General features: G+C 40.0%; 1 protein-coding gene and 1 pseudogene across 4 annotated transcripts in view; both read left to right on the top strand.

Annotated features, from left to right (window-relative positions):
- Window positions 1-310: 310 nt before the first annotated feature.
- LOC123799224 (cytochrome c oxidase subunit 6A1, mitochondrial pseudogene) lies at window positions 311-4,994 on the top strand (annotated as a pseudogene).
- Window positions 4,995-13,563: 8,569 nt separating this feature from the next.
- Window positions 13,564-23,017, top strand: part of CHL1 (cell adhesion molecule L1 like) — a 205,432-nt gene continuing 195,978 nt past the window's right edge. For 2 of the 4 annotated variants that reach the window (XM_087866853.1, XM_045808105.2), the window contains exon 1: window positions 13,564-13,806. The gene's annotated coding sequence lies outside the window, so the exon portion shown is untranslated. Of the gene's footprint in view, window positions 13,807-14,055; window positions 14,187-14,796; window positions 14,895-23,017 lie in introns of those variants that run through there. The other 2 variants (XM_087866851.1, XM_087866852.1) reach the window with 2 other exon arrangements.

The raw sequence follows: 23,017 nt of genomic DNA, 5'->3' as shown, positions 1-23,017 counted from the left end.
TAATATGCACCATAGTTTCCCAATTTAACAACACTTTCTGTATCCTTTTACTGAAGTTCAATCTCTTGGGAATCAAGAGGAAAAACAAAGTCATCCATCTTCAACAAATATACAAGATTACACTTATTTGACAGTAGTAAATACAAAATTGGTGATACTCTCCACGAGTAGAATTCCATTTAACTCCCAATTCCCAAGGAGGCCAAGGGTATGAACAAAACCAGGCACTATTTCAGAGAACGTATTGCATTTTCCTTCTTTGAGATAATTCTAACAAAGAGCCGCTTCACCTTACATCTTAGATCACATGATGGTGAGAAAACTCTATAACTTAAAGGATAGGAGTTTATTACGGTAAGTATAAAATAGAACAAAACAGTTGGGCTTCTACAGCATTTTACGGGAAAACCTCTTCTGACCCTTCTATAAACAATCCCTTTGGTAAAGTCCCCATTTTATGCTGGTTTGCTCTGTCATCGGTGTAGAGTTATAGCTTGAATAAATTCTTCTTGAGGGTTTGAAGGTTGGCATGGGAATGCCTTTCTTTTCTAGATCTTATAATGGATGTGTGTAATTCGTCAAGTGTGGAACATATGCCTTGCTTTAATTCACAAACTTTTAGAGAAGTTAATTGCCAGCTATCACCTTCAAAATCTGGCACCAGATTTTGGTATTTAAATTAGTTGAGGAAGAATTAGTCAGGAAACCTTTGCATTTTATTCCTAGTAAATACATTAATTTACTATCAAAATGAAATTTGTTTCTAGAGCATTTTAAGTTTTTCAAAGCTCATTATTATGCTTCATTAAATATCTTGGTGAGCATTTTAGATTTTCACTTTATCTAAATTTTGGAGTGGATGTGTGAATTCAAGACAAAAGCAAGGCTGCCAGATAATATCAGTTTATAAAAACTTTATTTACATTTTATTTGAGTGGCATTTAATGGAAAATTGTTTTCTGTATGTACATTAGATTTGTGGTATTTTTGTGTATGTTAAAAAGCATACTATCCTCCAAATGTTTACTTCATAAAGAAAAAAGCTTAGGACTACAAAACAAACTCACTTTTGTTTATTCCTTCTTATTCTCTCTTTTAACTGCACTGTTGACACATGTCAATGCCTTGAAAACTCACTAAAATGCATTGTGCATTCTGCTTTTACAATTTCTGGTTATTAAGTCATTATAAAAAATTAAAAATATCATCTTTCTCTGTTTCATGATATTCAACTGTTGCATAAAAGAACAGATATGATATTGGATGAAATACTATAAGATAAACCTTTTCTTGGTTCATAGTAAGCATTTCTGGTACTCATATAATCATTAGTCCCATTTTGAGAATCACAAATGAGCTGTCCTCAAATGTATTTTTCATTGGATAAAGCGAAGAAAACATGTTTGATGTACGAGAGTTATTGTTAATTACCTTGTGCGTAAGATATTTATCAGTTAATCAGTCCTAGCTGTTTCTACCAAAAAACAGTTTTCCTCTGGGCACGCATAATAGAAAAACCATATTATGCTGGGCAGAGAGTTGTTTTGTACTTCCTCTTAAGCAATTCATTCAAGTTTAGATAAATTTTAAGTTCTTTTATTTTTAAGTGGACTAGCTATATTTATTCCACTTTGTTTTCAGATGCAAATGGTTAACTATTCTGCATTCTAATCAGTAAAGAGCCCGGTGACTAAATCATAATTTAATGATCTCTTCCTAGAGAGATAATGATGCAAAATTTAGATCTGAAAAGAGGATTCTCATTTTTATCTAATTGGGCTGATCCTTTTGCAAAATCTCTGCAGGCTTCTGTAGTTGTGCTAATAATAAAACAGTGAATGAAGCTGATATAATGAAAAATGCTGTATTTTACTCAGGAAATATAGATTATTAAAGCATATCTTCATATATGAGATGACATTTTTGTGCATGTAGTAATGTTCATTTTCTATTGAATTAGGGGAATTGTCAGTTTTAATGGATGCAAGAGCTAGGCCTTTGGGTTTAAACAGTCTTATATACTTTGAGTAAATCGAAAGAAAAATAATTTTCTAGATGTACTCACCTATTTACCATTTCCAGTGCTCTTTCTTTCTTTCTAAAGATCTGAGTTTCGGGGCTCCTGGGTGGCACAGCGGTTAAGCGTCTGCCTTCGGCTCAGGGCGTGTTCCCGGCGTTATGGGAGCGAGCCCCACATCAGTCTCCTCTGCTATGAGCCTGCTTCTTCCTCTCCCACTCCCCCTGCTTGTGTTCCCTCTCTCGCTGGCTGTCTCTATCTCTGTCAAATAAATAAATAAAATCTTAAAAAAAAAAAAAGAATATCTTTAAAAAATAAAAAATAAAGATCTGAGTTTCATCTGGTATCATTTCCCCTCAGCTTTAAGAACTAGTTTTAGCATTTCTTCTAGTGCAGCTCTGATGGCAATAACACTCTTCAGTTTCTTTTATCTGAACTATGCTTATTTTGCCTTCATACTTGAAGAATATTTTCGGTGGATCTAGAATTCTAGGTTGATTTCTTTTTTTCTTTCAGCACTTTAAACTTGCTATCAACGTCTGTGTAATGTGCTGTTTTACTCTCCATCTTCTTTCCAGGTTTTCTTTTCTTTTATCTTTGTGTTTTTAACAGCTTGATTATTATGCATCTAAGTACGGCTCACATTTTATTTATCCTGCTGAACGTATGCTGAGATCCTTGAATCTATAAGTTTCTGGCTTTCACCACATTTGGTAAATTTTCTGGCATTATGTCTTCAAATATATATATATATTTTTAAAGATTTTATTTATTTATTCGACAGAGATAGAGACAGCCAGCGAGAGAGGGAACACAAGCAGGGAGAGTGGGAGAGGAAGAAGCAGGCTCATAGCGGAAGAGCCTGATGTGGGGCTCGATCCCATAACGCCGGGATCACGCCCTGAGCCGAAGGCAGACGCTTAACCGCTGTGCCACCCAGGCGCCCCTTCAAATATATATTTTTATGTCCCATCCCTCTCTTCTCTTGAGATGGCAGTTACACAGATATTAAATATTTTGAGGCTGTATTCATTTTTCTGCCCCTAATCTTCTCTCTTTCTTCTCATGTTGGAAAATTTATATTGATCTAGCTTCAAATCCACTGACTTTTTTCTCTGTCATCTCTAAACTGCTATTAAGCAAACTGAAATTTTTAAAATTATTTTTGATTAAACTAGAATTTCCATTGGGTTCTTTTTTTTTTTTTAAGATTCTGTTTCTCTGCTTCCATTTCCTAATTTTATATTTGGTGTGATAATGCTTTGTTTCCATGAGCATAATTATAATTGTGCTTTAAATTCATTATACATTATGTCCAATGCATGGACCACTCTGAGTTGATCTCCATTGGCTTCTCTTTGAGTGTGGATCACTTATATTTTATCATATGTTGAGCCATCTTGGATTGTTTCTTGGTATTGTAGAGATTCTGGATTCTGTTATGTTCTCCAAATAATATCAATTTTTATTTTTCTTAGCAGGCAGTAAATGTAGCTAAGATCAAACTACAGTCTCCTTTGTAGTGGATGGTTGACATCTCAATTCAGTTCTTCTGGAACCTCAGCAGAGCTGTTTGGAGACTGTCCTATTAATACAAATTTCAGAGGATAGCCGAAGATTAAGCATCATTAAAACAGAGAATCCAGGGCTTCCTCTCCCTGGCTCTCCCCTCTGTGGGATTCCCCCTCTTATTTTTTAGTTGGTCTGATTGTGCAAAATCTGTTCTTTGTTTCTTCGAGACTGTAAGTCTACAACTCTTCTTTCCCAATTTTGCCCACTTAGCATGGACAGATGGGGTCCTGCCCTTCAATTCCGACTTGTAAACCAGGAAATTCATCCAGTGTTGTTTCCTTCTCCAAGTATCTACCCTCTCCAGTATCTGCTTGTTTGGGGTCACTACACAGTGTTTTCAGGTATTATGTTTTATATTTTGTCTATACTTACGGTTTTTACCTGCAGGAGGGTTAATTCTGAAATAAACCATTACTAGAAGTCTACAACTTTACGTTGGAAAGAATTACAAATCCTTATGCTTAACTTCTTTTTTTTTTTTTTAAGATTTTATTTATTTATTTATTTATTTACTTATTTATTTATTTATTAGAGAAAGAGAGAGAGAGGGAGCCAGTGAGAGAGGGAACATAAGCAGGGGGAGTGGGAGAGGAAGAAGCAGGCTCCCAGTGGAGGAGCCTGATGTGGGGCTCAATCCTAGGACTCTGGGATCACGCCCTGAGCCAAAGGCGGATGCTTAACGACTGAGCCACCCAGGTGCCCCTGTTAACTTCTTTATGTCTTCTTCAGATAACCATATCAGAATATTTTAGGGACCCTGGAATATTTCAGATTTTCATCATTAAACTCCCTCTTTTACTCATATTTGAGAAATTAAAATCTGCTTAATTTTAAGAAACTTTTAAGATGGCTTCTATATGCAAAATAAGAAATTTTGCAAGTGTGTTTCATATTTATATTTGTGTGGATGTACTGAGCTATAGGAAACAATATGAGCTGATAAATTTTGCCTGCCTGGAGGAAACACTATATATGGACAAGATAAGTGTTATGTAAAACTCATGCTTGGTGACATGTCCTTAAATGCTTTATTATGAGCTGCCAAAAAACTACCTGAGTGAGGTCCAGGTCAAAAAAGGTGGTGGCAGCTGGGTCCCGGGTTTCTGGGCTACTAGGTTGGTCCAGGGCATAGCTGGGTCTCTCCATGTCACGTGGCCCACACGCAAGGAGGGCTCTGCTGGCATGTGGAAGGCCCTCACCTACTTCGTAGCACTCCCTGGTATGGGAGTGAGCACGCTGAACGTCTTCCTGAAGTCACACCATGGAGAGTAGGAGAAACTGGAGTTCATTGACTACTCCCATCTCCGCATCAGTTTCAAGCCCTTTCCCTGTGGAGATGGTAATCATACTCTATTCTATAACTCTCAACATGAATCCACTTCCCACTGGCTATGAAGATGAATAAAGAGAACCTGGACCTAACTCCCCAGTGGGGACCACAGCACTAGTTTGGACCATGACTCTGCACACAGACTGGGAAAGTATATGGGACCTTAAGCTCTTCTTCCCTACTTGTACCAAACGATGACCAGTATACTAATCTTCCTTCCCTTTGCTATGACAGGAGATGGCTTAAATAACTTAGATTGGTCCATGGGGAACAACAACAAAAAAAACAACAAACAGAAAACACCAAGAAGTACTGAGTGAGAAACTGGCAGAAGATAGAGGAACTAATGCCTATACAATAAGGCAAATGGTTCTTGTCAATACCAGCAGGCGATTCAGACCCCTTGCTGTGGGCTTATTGTACTGTGGTATGGAGTTTAAATGCCTTATTGTATTTGTCTGTTTACCATATTCTGAAAAACAACATGAAAAAAAACAGATTGATAAAAAAAATACTACTAATAAAAAAATAGATTGGTAGTCTCATTTAACCTCTGAAATCCAATGCAATGCCTGTAAACAACTGGGTTTGTGAAAGAGGATTTTACCTCAATTTTGATGTTCGTCTGTGCTTTCTAATGGATTAAGTTCTTTCCAACTAACCTTTTTTTAAATAATTTTTTATTATATTATGTTAGTCACCATACAATACATCCCTAGTTTTTGATTTAAAGTTCCATGATTCATTACTTGCGTATAACACCCAGTGCACCATGTGATACGTGCCCTCCTTACTACCCATTACCAGCCTATCCTTACCCATCCCCCTCCCCTCTGAAGCCCTCAGTTTGTTTCCCAGAGTCCATAGTCTCTCATGGTTCATTCCCCCTTTCTTCTTCCCTTTCTCCTCCTACCAATCTTCCTACTTCTTATGTTCCATAAATGAGTGAAACCATATGATAATTGTCTTTCTCTGCTTGAATTATTTCACTTAGCATTATCTCCTCCAGTGCCGTCCATGTTGCAGCAAATGTTGAGAACATCCCGATCAAAATACCAATGGCATTTTTCAAAGAACTGGAACAAATAGCCCTTAAATTTGTGTGGAACCAGAAAAGGCCCCGAATCGCCAAGGAATTGTTGAAAAGGAAAAACAAAGCTGGGGGCATCACGTTGCCGGATTTCAAGCTGTACTACAAAGCTGTGATCACAAAGACAGCATGGTACTGGCACAAAAACAGACACATAGACCAATGGAACAGAATAGAGAACCCAGAAATGGACCCTCGGCTCTTTGGGCAACTAATCTTTGACAAAGCAGGAGAAAACATCCAGTGGAAAAAAGACAGTCTCTTCAATAAATGGTGCTGGGAAAATTGGACAGCTACATGCAAAAGAATGAAACTTGACCACTCTCTCACACCATACACAAAGATAAACTCCAAATGGATGAAAGACCTCGATGTGAGATAGGAATCCATCAGAATCCTAGAGGAGAACATAGGCTGTAACCTCTTTGACATTGACCACAGCAACTTTTTTCATGACACATCTCCAAAGGCAAGAGAAACAAAAGAAAAAATGAACTTGTGGGACTACATCAAGATAAAAAACTTCTGCAAAGCCAAGGAAACAGTCAAAAAAACTAAGAGGCAGCCCACAGAATGGGAGAATATATTTGCCAATGACACTACAGATAAAAGACTGGTATCCAAGATCTACAAAGAACTTCTCAAACTCAATACGCGAGAAACAAATAAACAAATCATAAAATGGGCAGAAGATATGAACAGACACTTTTCCAATGATGACATACAAATGGCTAACAGACACATGAAAAAATGTTCAAAATCATTAGCCATCAGGGAAATTCAAATCAAAACCACACTAAGATACCACCTTATGCCAGTTAGAATGGCAAAAATTGACAAGGCAGGAAACAACAAATGTTGGAGAGGATGTGGAGAAAGGGGATCCCTCTTACACTGTTGGTGGGAATGCAAGTTGGTACAGCCACTTTGGAAAACAGTGTGGAGGTCCCTTAAAAAAGTTAAAAATTGAGCTACCCTATGATCCAGCAATTGCACTACTGGGTATTTACCCCAAAGATACAGACGTAGTGAAGAGAAGGGCCATATGCACCCCAATGTTCATAGCAGCATTGTCCACAATAGCTAAATCGTGGAAGGAACCGAGATGCCCTTCAACAGATGACTGAATTAAGAAGATGTGGTCCATATATACAATGGAATATTACTCAGCCATCAAAAAGAATGATTTTTCCAACTAACCTTTTAACTCAGTCAAAAGACCTTGTGGGGAAAGAATCCCATGATGGGGACCAAAACTACCCCTCAAGCAATCATGACTGTCCTGACCAAGACCCCACAATTAACCCTGAGACAATGATCAACCTGACTGTTACTGCTCACCTGCAAGTACCCACTAACCTTTGTCCTACATTTTTCTTATAGAAACCTAGAAGTATTTTCAGCACTTTGGAGACAGTCTTGGAGACATTGCTCCACTGCCTTCCTGGTGCTGACCTCGCTAAAATAATCCCTTTCTTGTTTCACCCCCACTTGTCTCTCTGCCTTTGGATTTTGTCAGTGGTGAGTGACCGAACCTGTTTGTTTGGAACCCTCAGAACTAGGTGCTCTTGCACCCATGGGCCCCAGTTACATCTGGGTTTGTTGTTAACATGGCATATCACATATAAGTAATTTGTTATTTAAATGCATGTCTGCTAATAAATTTATTTTGTAGGAAAAAGCCAATTGAAAGCATGAATTATCGCCCCTAAACAGTGCAATGGAAAGGACTAATTCTTCCATGGATATTTTTAAAACTGCTAAAATATGCCCCCAAAGAATGCACCATCCAATTGTAATTACAAAAAAAAAAAAAAAAAAAGTCCCTTGCATTATCTAGACTTATGCCACACTTTCACAATGCAAGGATCCAAATATCCAGCATATGAGAATCATTTCTTGTGTAATATCAATGACAGACATCATTAATAATCACTTTGTCTTTTCCAGCTGAACTCAGATACAGGTTTGGAATCCCTTGGACATAGTATTTCGAAGAGTCACTACCAATCAGATGGGTTATCTCATGAAAGAAGACTTTTTGTCATGGACATCCCTTTTACTAAAGAACCTATCCAAAGGGAATAATCTTACCTAGGAATTTATAGTAAATAAAAGTGATTTTGGGGCGCCTAGGTGGCTCAGTCTGTTAAACAGCCAACTCTTGATTTTGGCTCAGGTCATGATCTCAGGGTCCTGGGATAAAGCCTGGGGTTGGGCTCTGTGCTCAGTGGGGATTCGGCTTCGGGATTCTCACTCTCCCTTTGCCCCTCCCCCAACTCACAAGCACACAATCTCTCTCCCTCTCTCTCTCTCTCTGAAATAAATAAATAAACCTTTAAAAATGATTTTGATGTCAGGAAACATGAAACTAACTCAAACTATTTTGCTATAATATTTTTTCACTCACCTAGCCACATAGTCAAGATGTATTTCAGTTTCAGCTTTTAACAAACAAGAAGCTTTCATCTATTTGAAGACCTAAGTCTTCAAGTAAGTGTCAAGTGTCTGTCTTCTTTTCTTTTCCCTGTGGTGGTTTTATTCTCAGGCATGCTTTGTCTAAGTGGGGATAAGCAGCCACCTTCTCCTACCTTACATCATGCCTCCTGAGCAATCCTGTTTTTTCCTGATCGTTCAAGCATACATCCCAGGTAGGTCTTTCATTAGCTCCTTTTGAGTCTGTTGCTTTTCATTGCTCTAATCACCATGGACAGAGGGATGGCAAATATGGATTCTATACCTGTGTCACGTATCTGGAGCAGTGGTAGATAGGAAGTATTGGCATCAGCCTCAAAACTCAGCCACATAAACATAGGAGATGTTATTTCCTAGGATTGGTTGCTATATGAATGTCTATCAATCTGGGCAAGCAAAATATAATGGATGCCTACGATACCATCCATTCTTATTTTTCTTGGCTATTCTGAAATTGTTCTGATGACAGAGATTATAACTGTACTAATTATGGAAAAGACTAAATAGTTAAAATAAAGAGACCTCAAAAGACACTGGCTCAAAGAATAGGGAAGTTCAGTTCTTCATGGTAATATGTGGGCTCTCATTCCTAGAGTCATGAGGGACTCAGGATAATGGGGGTGCTTTTGTCATCCTCACATGAATATTTCACTATTGGAGGCTAGCTAGAAGGAAAAAGAAGAGTGAATCTACTTTACCTTTAAGAAGATGGTAGTTGCCAATAGCATTTCTCTTCATGTCCCTTTGATGAGAACCTAGCCATGGGGCCAAACCTGGTCACAAGGGTGAATGTGAAATGTAGTCTTTAGGTAAGTGGCTGTGTGGGCAGGAAGAGGGGGGAGAAAAAAAGAACAGATTGCGGGTCAGGGCAAGGAGAGAAGCAACCAGCAGCCTGCCACAAGCTCTTATATTAAGGAGACATACTAGGTCTCTTCCTTTTCTCTAACAAGTTTCCTTTATTCTGAGAGTGGAAAACCAATTTCCAAAATCAATTGGACAAAACAGACAGAAGAAAAGGATCAACTGAGACCTTCATTTTAGCTATTTGTTTCTGTAAAGGTCAGCTCTTATTCTCCTGGTCTCATTCACCATCTCCCTATTCAGCATTTATCTTGTTTGCTGTAGCAACCTGGAATAAATACAATTACCTTTCACGATGACGGTAGCTTGTCATAGTCTAAAATCATACAAGAATAAAAAAATCTGTATATTAATTATTAACAAGATTAAGAATACACACACACATACACATTCTAGGCCACCAACCTGTTGTACAACCTTGAGAAAATTTCTGAACCTTGCCCTCCTCAAGTATAAAAGGAAGCTATAGGAGAATATGCTATCTGAGGTATCTTCCAGATTGAAAAGATTTAGTATTATGTTGGATATAAAGAGATTTAAATGAAATTTCCATCCTCCAAAACTATGAAGACTTTTCCCAACAAATGAATTCATACTATAAACCTGTTCTCAGGCCTTTGAGATAAGACTTCACTGCACAGGACTTTGGAGCAAACCACCAGTAGGAGACTAAGGTAGTCATAATGGGCATTTGATCATTTCTGATTGGAGGACAAGAAATCTTTCCGATCTTTACAAGTAATTGACAAATGCCTTAAAGCATGAGATTTGATAACACTTAGCATGATCATAACTACATAAATATAATGTTATTAATTCTTGTAAAATTACCTAGCTCTTTAAAAAATCCAGTGAAAATATCTGGTTCCATGACCTCCTAAGGCTGAATCACATATATTAATGATCCATGGCATGAAGGACTAGACGTTACCTTTTTTTTTTTTTTTTTAAGATTTTATTTATTTATTTGACAGAGATAGAGACAGCCAGCGAGAGAGGGAACACAAGCAGGGGGAGTGGGAGAGGAAGAAGCAGGCTCATAGCGGAAGAGCCTGATGTGGGGCTCGATCCCATAACGCCGGGATCACGCCCTGAGCCCAAGGCAGACGCTTAACCACTGTGCCACCCAGGCGCCCCTAGACGCTACCTTTTTATTTGTTCCACAATGATTGCCCTTTGATTTTTAATACATGTCCTTTTGTTCTTGTATTAAAGGACAAGTTAAATGAGTATTGACACTGTCAGTTTAACTCTGCAGAATTAATACGGTCTTCTTTACCTTTCTTAATATCTAAGCTGAAGGTAGCTGCTTTGTACTTCCAAGGTTGCCTTTGAGGACCTACCCCTCAGCGGAACATCCTGTTTCCTTTAGGACAGTAGTTGGCCAGAAAATCCCTGTGGATCTGTGACTATTCAGAACTGCTAGACTGAAATGCCATTTCAAAAACTACAGCTTTTCCGCTAAACAATTTTTCTAGGAACATTGCCATATCACTAGCTACTCGGCTTTGCCAAAAGGCAACACTCCTCCAATGGTCCTGGCTCGGGGAGTGATACCAAATGATGGTTCAAGCTGGGGATAGGCAGTAAATCAGCAGTAAAAGCTGAAAAATACCCCGGCTCTTAATACCTTTTCTCTTTTTTTCCAGATGACTGGCCTATCTCTCTCACCTTCTGCTTCTATTCATGAAAGACCTCCTTTCTCCCCTTCATCTGTGGTTTGATAGTCGGATTTTTATTTTACATGGCCTTCCTCAATTGTGAGAGATAAATTCACACCTTTCAAAGCAAATGAACCAAATTTCCATGTGACTCGTAAGAAATCTAGTCTTTCTTCAGCACTCACGTGCAACTGTGTGATGCCTGATAGATTAGGATTGTTTGTTGAGTGGGAACTGGTCTGAACAAAGTGTCAGACAGGAGGATGGGAGCCAAGAGAGGATTTCAAAGCAGCAGCAGAAGGTAGCTTCATCGAATATCCACTCTGGTTGAAGGCTGCCTTCTGGTCTCGGGTTCCAGCCTTTCCGGAATCTGAGGCAGTGAGCTGTTTTAAGTTCTTTGGGTCAGGAAAGCCTACATTTGTGGCCTGCCTTTGGAAATGCATCAAAAAACAAACAAACAAAACAAACAAAAAACAAAACAAAACAAAACAACCTATCCTTGGAGATAGCATCAATGGGTATTTTTTGGATGTGGAAATTTAAGTCATCTGCTTCTATTTTGCCTATTTTGCCTTCTATTTTGTTTTAAAAGACTTATTTAGCTGGCTAAAATTCTTTCTTTTAAATACTTTTTTTTTTCCTTTCTTGGTTAATCATTTGTCTTCCCATTTCCTTTCCTCTTCCCTTTCTCGTTCCTTTCTTCCCTTTTCCTTATGTACTTTTCTCTTTCTCCCTCACTTCAAATGTATTTGCCTGGCGTAAAGCATATTGTACATATATAGACTTAATGGCTGTCCCTAATAAGCTTTGGGCTTACTATTGGGCTATTAGTTCCTCATTTATATGCAGCGTCAGAGACTCAGAAGTATGCTGTTTCCCTTTCAAGAAAACTCATATTTAAGAATTGACACTTCATCTTTTTGTTTGGGGTATTATGCCTTGGTAGTCTTTATTTTTGGATATTTGACTTAAAAAGAAGCAGCTAGCCTTGTCTATTGTGTTTTCCACTGTACCCTAGGACCTTGAACAATGAATGACTGATAAATACTAGGGTCTCTCTCCCTCTCTCTCTCTATATATATATCTTTTCATAATGATCCTAATGTCAAACAAATCATAGAGAAAAGAAGAGCTGTATGTTGAAGAGTATTCTGTTGGTCTGGCCAGGATTGAGTTGAGTCTTTTGGTCCTAGAATGTTTGTTCAGAAGGTGGTCAGCTTCTGAGTTCAACTCAGCTTTGTGTCTCCTTGACCTTGGAAATGTTTTCCTATATTTTCCCTGTTGGAATTTCATTCAAAATTCTATCTTTGTTTCTACTTTAGAAAACACGCCATGTGAATAATGATGCCTCAGGCAAAGAAATTACACTAGCAGTACAATTTAAACTCAGGGCAAATCCTGCCCTCACTTGAATTCGCAATTTGCAATGCAGTCAGTAAGAATTGGGCCCACACATGAACTGACAGAATCAGGGCTCCAAGGTTAGCAATTATTAAAGTTTAAAAGTCCATTAATTATTTTTCAAAATATTTTATTCAGTTGCTTCTGAAGCAGAATTCTGAATTGCCTTCCCTCTAGCTGCTACTACAGTGGTATCCAACTCTGAGGGGAGCTCACAGCTCTAAATGTCCTCATTGTTCAATGTACAAGATGAGAACAAAACCAGGCTGTAAAGTCAATCTTACTGCCTTAGTGGAGTAAAAATTAGAAGTCAATGATTCTCTTACCATCAAAGAGAACTTAAATTCAACAGAATTTTTTTAAGTGGTATTGTGTGAAAAATTTGGAAAATACGATCATGGCGTAAAAAAAATGAAAGGGTGTATAAATAACTTATTCTGCAAAAGCCTGTAACTTCCCAAATTAATTTTGGAATCCTAAAATAAAATTTACATGTTTGGTGGAATTGATAAGGCATCAGGAATGGCCTTTTGCAGAGGAAATAAACACACAGGGCTTTCTTTCACCCTACAATAGTGAATTAATACGCAATAAATAGGAAAAACTTTACTGAACAATGTGGTAGAATTGGTACCACAATGTGGTACTTACAGACCGCATTAAGACAAAAATTTTAAAAATGGTTAACAGTGAAAGGTGCCCAAATTTATGTATGTAATCATTTGTTAACTTATCGTAGTAGCATCTTTTGTAAATTAAATAGCAAGCTTCATCGCACCCATAAATAAGGAAGGAAAGCGAAAAGAATATTTTTTAATAGGTATATGGCACCACACCCTTCCAACATGCAGCAATGAAGGAAAACCAGACCGGCGGCCCGTGTCTGGAATATGTACTGAGTGAAACCATCGGGAGGGGGAGGGTTTTGTTTTGTTTTTTTTTAATTCGTTATTGCAGATAAAAGGGACAGCGATCCTACCTCTTTTGACCATAGATATAGAAAATGACGAGCGAAGTTTTGGCTTCACCCTTGCTTTTCACCATGAAATAAAAGTCCTAAGCCTGTAGCTCTCCCTGTCCTAAGGGAGTGTGCAAAGGGAGGGAAAATAAGCGGCGTGGGTGAGGGGTGGCGGAGCAGAACCGAGGAAGAGAGGAGAGGCGCTAGCCAGCCTCTGCCCGGAGGGCGTGGATCCGAGCGCAAGCCAGAACAGGTCCAGCGTTCTCGCGGCCACTGCCAGCGGCGGGAGGGGCCCGGCGGGATCTCAGCCGGCCCACCCGCGTGTGGATCAGCTGCAAGCGGCCGGCGAGAAACTCCCTCGGATCCGCTTGGAGCTGCCGGACACCGCACGATCCTCTCCCGCAGCAAGCCAGCTAGGGGGAGAAGTTTCCCTGAGAGAAGGTACGTTAGAGATCTAAAGCCAAAGACGGCTCAGGTGTGTCTGGGTGGGGGTTAATTTGCATCTGTTTTGCTAGCCCTACGGCTTCTCCCAGTTCGCCCCGTAGCCAACTCTTTGGGCGTGATGGAAGGCGGATTAAGGGTTTGCTGCTGGGAGGGGTCAACTCACTGTGGATAGGAAATGGTGCGCAGTCAGGGCTCCATCGTTGCCTAAAGTGGGGTGGTCCGAGGTCCCTCAGCCCTAACCCGGGAAGAGACACCCCCTTTCCCAGCTCCGCCCCCTGGTGGCTGACGCTGGATTCAAACACAGCTCCGTGTCAGTCGGATGGAGTGAACCCCGTTACACGAATCCTCCAGCTCCCACTTTCTCCGCGAGGTTGAGGGTAGGTTAACCTCTGTTTTTTCTCCAGCCTCCCTCCCCCAACTGCCTCCGACCCTCTGGCGAGCATTCCAGACCCTCCTGGAGATTGCAGTCCTCTCTCCGGTAGGGGGTCCGAGGTCTACCGGGGTTTGGGGTCAGTCCTGGTCGCACTCCTCCCTGCCCCTGACCATCTCTTGGGTCGTAGGGCTATGTTCTCTCCCTCACCCCACCCCGCCCCTGTCTTCCTCCCATTCTCAGGGGAGGATTCCAGGTACTGGTTGGGGTTCAGTATACGCCGCCAGCTTGAAAAGGGAGATCGGTGGACAGCAGGGTTGGGCCCGGGGGCGGCAAGCAAACCGGGAGGTTTAGGAGTTCCACGGTGGGGGCTAGAGGCCAGGCCGGGGGCGTGGTTGCCATGGCTCCTTGGTAGCCGAGCTGGGGGAGCTAGAGATGCCAGTCACGGATGGTCCCTTCTTCTTTGTGCCTCTCTCTCCCTTTTTTTTTTTTTTTTTTTTTTTTTTGTGAGTGAGAGTGTGCGTGGGGAGGGAGAAAGTGATTAATTTGGAGAGCAGGGATTGGAGCCTGGAGGCTGGTAGGCTGGGGAACGCCGGCCCCTTGATTCCCACTCCTCTTGCACGCTGTGTGAGCCGCACTTTCTCAGTCAGGGGCAGGGCTGAGGAATTCCTGCGAAAACCCTAAGGCCGAAGAAGCCGCTTTCGCGCGGGCCCAGGTACCCACGCCCGGAGCCGCGCCTTGGGGCGAGCGCGGGGTGGGTGGTCCGGATGTCAGCAGGGAAGGCGGGCAGGGGAGGGGGTAGAAGGAGAGCAGCGGAGGGCAGGTGTCTAGTGGCACAGCAGGGCGGCGCGGCGGGAAGGGAGTCCCGCGGCTCAGCCCTTTGCGAGGGGCGCTGGGGTTCAGCCCCGCCCTTGAGAACCTCTGAGGAGTCCCCAGGGCCGGCTAGTGGCCACCTGGGCACGCGCGGGCGCGACGGCGCGCTCTCTGGAATGCCCGTGGTGGCGGGGGGGGGGGGGGCATGTGCGCGTGCGCGCGGAGGTGGGCAACTGGTGAGCCACCTGGGCTCGCGCGAGGCAGTCTCTCGCGGCGCCCAGGTGGATTCCAATTCCAACTCCGGCGTCTCTGTGATGTGTGATTTTGGACGAGCGATTTAACTACTCCGTGCCTCGGTTTCCCCTTTTCAATAATAGCGATAATATCAATACCTTGCTTATTAGGTTTTTGCAGGACTGGAATGAGATAATCCAAGAAGACAGTTTAGCTTCGTGTTTATGCTTAATAAACACCCTAAGTTATTTATGGTTGCTGATGGCGTTACTGTTACTATTAATTAGCCCTCAATTTAATTAGATACGGTGCATTCTCATTTCTCCGCAAATTTATATAAGACAAAATACTGTGTTTTCTTATTTTGGAGAATATCAGTGGATATTAAATAATACTGCCCCGTACAACTCTTACGTAGCTCTGGATTGCAGCAAATTGGAAGATATAAACTGACCAACTGCTGGTCACGTTGGCTTGTCAGTACATTGATGGAGAGAGAAGCTCAGAAAGCTATTTGGGGAAACTTAGTGATAAGGGGAAAAAAAGAGTTTATTCTTACAGCTTTGTGTGTAAGACTCTATTTCCTCTTTCACAGGCTGATGTTGTAGTTGGGTTTGTCTTAATTTCAGTCTTTTGTAATGGACTACCCTATGGCTTTCATAATTTAACTTGGTTCTAGAGTCTTATGTATAACCCAGCTTTCCATTTTATGGCCTTAAGTGCTGTGGTGGATTTACCTCTAGTAGAGGCAGAACGTAGTGTATAATCATTCCTCCTAAGCTCCTGAATATTGTCAGTGAATAAATGGAGACAAATAGTTATTTTTTGCCAAGTGTGAGTACTGGCTATAGCAGTTCATTAAAAATCTCTTTCTGGGCATGTTTTTACCCACATCACTGCAGAAGAGTAGGACTATGATGATTAATATATGTTTTTTTAGATTGTTCTTTGTTGCATCTATACTTATGGGTCCTTTAAAGAAAAGACTGCAGATGTTTATTGCTACCTCATGGTTTTATTATGTGCTCCAACTTGCCTGGTGATGAGCAAAACATCCCATGGAACTAATTGTAAAAATGACAGGATTTGATATTGCACATAATGTATTTATTACCTTAAAATTAATTAATCCCATGTACTGGATTCGTTTTAAATATAGCTTAAAAATATCATTTGCTTATTAAAATGTAGGTGTGTCTTGGTGGATCCAAAGCAAGTAAAACTGGACATATGTTCCCATCACAAAGTTCCTTAAGACTTCTACAAAGTAGACCTGACTTTGGAAAATATTTGCTGGATAAAATAGAATTTACTTTTGAAAATTTTGAAGATAGGTTGTTTGACCCGAAATTGCTTTGTTTAAATAGTCTGGTTCATTTTTTTTTTTTTTAATGGAGAATTAAATAAGAGTAATGATCAAGACTGATTGATGATTCTGCTAGGTTTTGTTGCTGTTGTTTTTAATCTCATAAAGGAAAATTAAGTAATAGAGGGGGCCGGATGGCATCAGATTTGAAGGAATGAGTGTCAAGAAGCCCTGTGAATATCAATTCAGATAGTAGAGTATTGCTTTAAGTTTGACTTTTGCATGACAACACCCCCTTCTTCACAGCGAATATGTCATCTTTAAAAGGTACCTTGAGGAATTAGTGTGACAGCTTGCCTGAAATTCATGTGATCATTTACATTTTGTTTCCCAGGAGCATTGGCATTAAATGTTTCATTTGTTGGAAATTTTGCCCTTTGATTTATGACAGCCAACAGTGCCATGGAGTCTAATACATTTTAGAAACAAAAATTTAGCTTTTCACTCTTTTGTATTTTCTCCCTGAATATCCCCAGTAATGCACATGGAAAGCTTAAGTTAGGCCAAAGACAAAAGGTGACATGGAAAACCATGACAGATCTGGAGGTATTGAGTCCTGAATTTGGGGAGCTAATTGACATGCAAAGGTATAAGCTAGAGGAGGAAGTTGTCTCTATACTAAGGCTGTTTTCAATGATGTGCTGTATTATCTGATTCAATCAGTGTTGCTTGTTATTTTTTCAAACCGAGACCGAGAATACTATATTTTCAATTATGAACATTTTGATTACAGCTTCATTGTAACTAACTAATTCAGTCTGAAGAGAATGCAATTATTATGGTGATTTACATACAATATGCTAAGTTAACACAGCTAATGAGTGAAAGCATAATATTCTTTCTATTCATTCCTGGAAAAATATTGTGCTAAGCATTCTTTCAAAGAAAAGATTACATTATTCGCCAGCATTTTATGTCTACCTACAAGTAGAATTGGCATTGAGCCATTTTCTCTGCTATTGAAGTGAAATCTCTCACATTTTGGCGACCATGCCTCTCCCCCTCTTTGGGGTGTGAGGGAGAATGGAAACAATTCCCAATTTAATTAGATTTGGTGCTTTCTCCTTTCTCTACATCTTTATTGGAGGAAAGATTCTGTATTTTCTAATTTTGGAGGCTGGTTAACACCTTAAACATTACTAATTACTGCAGTTTATTTTATGTGTGTAGCAATAGTGTAGTTAGTTAATTATAGCTTTCTCATTAGCACCATGTAGAGAATAATGAATTAACACATCCCTTTGATCGAAAGAACATCTAAGTTTATCTTCTGAGAATAAAAGTGTTATTGTGTTACTGAAAGTCACTATAATTTCCCAAGAAACAAATTGGTTGGAATTCTCTAGCACTGGGATAGGAAGCTTGATGAATGAGTTGGATTGATCACAAACAAGAGGGAGTAGAGCTGTGGTTGCTTGGCAACCTAACATTATTCTGCAATTTCTTCTGGTATATTTATCCAGTAAACTAGAAAATTCTGTTTTGTTAACGAATGTTTTTAGTCAGTGCACAAATAGACCATAACTAATTGAGATTTTATGTATTGTGGATAAAAAACGATCCTGCTTACCTTCCTATTGTGTTTTGATAATAAAAATACAAAGAGAATGCATATTCTGTTTTCAATCTTTAAATTTTTCTGTGAAAAAATGTGATTTTTCATTTTCATAATAGCTTGTTCCTACCAAGAGATTACAGCTTATTTGTCTCTTTGGAAATCAAATTATTAGGAATATGTGTGTGTTAATGTGTATATTTATACACAATTTTTCAATAAGCATCAGAGAGTTTGAACTGAGATGAATTCTTCAAAAATTGTGGTTTGCTGGTTGAACTGACAATATAGGCAAATTTAAGAAGGCATAAATATCCAATCCAAACGATGCTGGCAGATGATGATAATAATGAATGGCAACTATATAAATGCACTCTCTTTAAATAGGGTTTCTTTTCCTGGTGGTTTTAATTGTTCTTCCTTCTGATGTTTGGGTGCATCTCATTTTCCCCATAGTTGCAAGTAGGAACTAAGCAAAACCATCAGCTGTCCATCTCCTAATCCAACTTTCCCTAACTCCAGGGACTACAATGGACCACTTTCCCACTCAGCCTGTGAATTTTAGTGTGCATCAAAATTCCCTTCTCATATCTTAACATTCTTGAGGGCACACATTCTATTTTATGCATCTCATAAACCTTATATTGTCCGGCACAGTGGGAAGCAAACCGGTGCATGGGCTGTAGTAATCAGGCTGCCTGCGTTCCAGATCAGTCTGCTAACTCCTCAGTGTGTGACCTTGGTTAAGTCATTTTAATCTAACACTGATTTCTTCTATGGAGTGGAGGTTAATATCCATGCCCAGCTTGTGTGCATTATTCTGAACACTATAGGGGGCAATCTTTATAGGCAGCTTAGTAGAATTTACTAAGGACTCAATCAATTCTGGCTTTTAATTAGAATGATTATCCATCTATTCCGTATTCAGTGTATGAATGGATAAAGATAGAGGGATAGATATGTATGTGTGTGTGTGTGTGTGTGTGTATTCCTTTGCATGTGAATAAATGTGAACCGTCATCATGGCACAATCAAATGGAAAATTGTTGATATCTATGTCAATTATGCACACATCTTCTAGTAGTGATTGTTCCACATATTTGAAAGATCCTAAGACTACTGGCTCTCAGGTTGGACTGAAAGGAGAATCACCTGTAGAGCTTTTTAAAACTACCAACCCAGCGGAATTCCATCAGAATCCCTGGGGATGGTGACTAAGACTTGGTGATTTTTGAAAGCTTCTAGGGAGAGTAATGTACCTGGAGGGTTGAGTATCACCAACTGAGATTGGGGTAGACGTTCTTGAAGATCATGTTGGCCTGAGGCATTGACTTGCAGTTACCTCGGTGTCATGAAACGTGGTTGGAAAAGGGAAAAAAAAAAGCTTTGGCAAACCTCAGGTTTTTCTTATTAATCCCTTTGGTTTAAACAGCATTTTATTCTCCGAAGAGCTCAAATGCACTTTTCATTTACTGTGTATTATTTCATTTCTCAGCCAAATGTCTCTGTGAAGATGGTAGGAAAGAAGTCATTATCCTGATTTTGCAGATGAATGGAGTGAGCCTTACTGAAGTTAAATGATTCGATTAGATTCATACATTTAGAACAGACCCAGTTACCAAGATTCCTGTGACTTTCCAGTCTGGATGTTTCTTTGTTTTGCCTTGAGATTTCAAGTGAGATAGAGAATTATTTTTTTAGGACTAAATAGTTGTGTGAGAAAAAGTTGTATAGATGTGAATTTCCACCTTTCTTGTAATTATGCATTGCAACAAAGAGCAGATTTTTTTTTTTTTTTTCTTAAAGAAGAGGCACCATAGTCTATTTAGGATCCAAACTAATGTCCTTTGGACTGAACCTAGCCTACATATGTGTTTTATTTGGCCCAAGGAGTGTTTAAGAAGTATTTCAGCCAGTATTTAAAAACCAGAGATCTCACATAAAAATTCATACTCCTGACTTATCTTTAAAGACTTGATGTTCTCACAGTATTGAACCCGAGTGTCTAGAGAGTGCCATTGGCTGGAAGTGGATAGTATGTCCCCTTGATAGTCTTAAAGGACCCGGAGTTTTGTGTCTTCTCTGAGTAAGACTTGGTTTCCTCTTGCTTTTACTTTTACTTTTTCTTATGTATAAGCATACTGAAAAAGGCAGTTGAAGGGAGTTTTAAGAAGGGACCACATCTTTTTGGACAGGCTTGAGGGAAACCAACAAGGGCTGCTGAAGAGCCGTTATTGCCCCTCAGCCAGTGGGACAGTAGGCGAGAGAAGTTACTAAGGAGATGAGAGCAGTAGCCCTGGGAAAGGCTGCCAGCCAGGACCTGTAAAGAAACAGCTCAGTCTAGTGGCAGATGCAAATCTCCTGCTTGCACTTCCTTGGAGCGGCCAAACTGACAGAGTCAGATGGCAGGGGAGCCTGGTTGAATGGTCTGCGGAGATGGTTCCCTCTGCACAGAGTAGGATGGAAGAAGGTGGAGAACGGGTTGGAATCTGGTAGGTTAATAAAGAATATCCAGCACACCTTGAGCCTTAACATTTATGGAACGCAGGTAATGGGGAAGGAGAAAGTCTGAATTGCCGAAAGTAGAACAAAATGGAAAAATCATTAAATTTGTGTTCAGAGGCATCTCCTACTTTCCTTTGTCATTCTCTGCCCTTCTTTCATTGCCCTAGGTGGGCGTGCTCACATTCAGAGGTGGGTTTCAGCTGTAGTCTCCAAACTTCCAGACAATTCTGTCCATTCTCCTGTACAATGTTCTCTTTCCAAGATGAGAACTGAGATGGCAGAGAGCCTGATGCAAAAGGCATATTATAGCCTCTATGGTAACAGGTTTGCATTTTTAGCAGAGGTTCTTCCCTAACAAAAGCTTTTGTTGTAAGTGGTAAATCTGATGCTACGGATTGCAGATGTTAATGCCTGTGGACTGGAGAGACCCTCAAATAACAGTCTGACAGCTTAAAGTCACTGTAACCTGGACATTTGAGTCTCTGGAGGGGTACCCCTCTTCTTTGGCGTGGTGGTATCAGAGTGAAGAGGATGAGGCAATCATCAGGAATGCACTGGTAGCATACTGATCGGAGGCATTTGTGTTCCATGGCTAAGGGATGCAATCCACGGTGTAATGGAAGGCAAGGAGGTAAGAAAAATGTGATTTTTGATCATTTGATGCAGTTAGAGTTGATTGTGAATTCAGTTCATTATTGCATCGAAGACCTTTGCTAAAGAATGTAAAGTGACAGAATATCAGCTTATTATGAGATGTTTTGTGTACTGATGTGTTCAAAGGAAACAACACATCTCATACATGCAAAATTTCAAGGGGAAGATCTTTTCTAACACACTCAAGACTACATTTCCATACATTCAGAAAATTACTTTTGAAGATTTCTATTTAAAAAATTGCAATGTTTTGCAATATTTGGATACTTTCAACATTTTAGAGATTTTTTCCCCCATATCACCTTGCTTGACTTTTACAGTGACATGATGAACAAAAAGGGACAAGTTGTTAGCCCATTTTATAGACTAAAAAACTCCCAAAAAACAAAACAAACAAACAAACAAAACCCCCAAAAAACAAGCAGGGTCTAATAGCTGGTTTAGGCAGTAGTGAAATCAGAATTAAGGCTCAGATATTCTGATTTGTGATCTAGTTCATAGCCCACACTACTGCTTTTAGATTTTATTTACTTATTTATTTTTTTAGATTTATTTATTTATTTATTTATTTATTTATTTATTTATTTGAGAAAGAGAGACAGAGAGAGCATGCGGACAGGGGGAGGGGTAGAGGGAGAGGGAGAGAGAGTCCCAAGCTGACTCCCACGTTGAGCACGGAGCCCAAAGTGGGGCTCAATCTCATGACCCTGAGATCACAACCTGAGCTGGAACTGAGTCAGTCGCCTGACTGCACTGCCCAGGTTCCCCTAGGTTTTCTTATTTAAAACAAAAAAGAAAGGTGTTACAGCTGATGAATTTTTTTTAAAAATCAGAATTAATGTGTAAACTGAAGGATATAATGAGTCTAAGGGAAATATTGAAAACATGACCAGTTATATTCCCAAGGCTGAATGTAGCCCTGCCCACAGATAAGGAGATCTGATTTTCCATAGCTTCTTTAATTCTATGATATATTGATTGACTGATTGATTGATTAACTGATTGATTGTGGGTCCTATGGAATACTGACCAGTCATTTAAAAAGCTTTTATTGGTAATTGTTTTATGCTAGAGAGACAACTAAGGCTGTGCCAGGCTGATGCTTAAATAGCTACCACTTACTGAGTGTTTATGATATAGTTTGCATTCTCTGCATTAGTGATTTGTACTATAGTACTGTAAGTACTATTATTATAATACCCATTTTAAGCTGGATGACATAGACATAGTGGGCTTTTTGTCCAAGGTCATCCTGCATGGCTTAGAAGTGGCAGAGCCAGGACTCACCAGGACTCAAACTCAGAAGTGTCTTGAGTCCCAGCCCCAAGCCCCTAACTGCTACCCCGCACTCCTCTTGAGTCTCTCCTACACCTCCGCACCCTGTGTCAATTCAGGGGCTATCACAAAGTACAATAGCAGAGTGGCTTATAAACAACAGAAGTTTATTTCCTGTATTTCTGGAGACTGGAAGTCCGAGATCAGGGTGCCAGCATGGTCTTCTTGTGGCGGCCTTCTTCCGGGTTGACTTCTCTTTGTATCTTTCCAACAAGAATGGCAGAAGGAGCACGAGAGCTCTCTGGGGTCCTTCTTACCAGGGAACTAATACCATCATGAGGGGCTTCACCTCATGAACTAATTACCTACCAAAGGCCATAGCTCCAAATATCACCACATTGGGATTTGGATGTCAACGTATGAATTTTGCGGGAGA

This window comes from Ursus americanus, chromosome 14 (genome assembly GCF_024610735.1).
Source record: "Ursus americanus isolate L20-20 chromosome 14, mUrsAme1.1.p, whole genome shotgun sequence".
Lineage (NCBI taxonomy): Eukaryota > Metazoa > Chordata > Mammalia > Carnivora > Ursidae > Ursus > Ursus americanus.
Note: the sequence above shows the minus strand (reverse complement) of the source record. Positions and strands in the feature narration are given on the sequence as shown.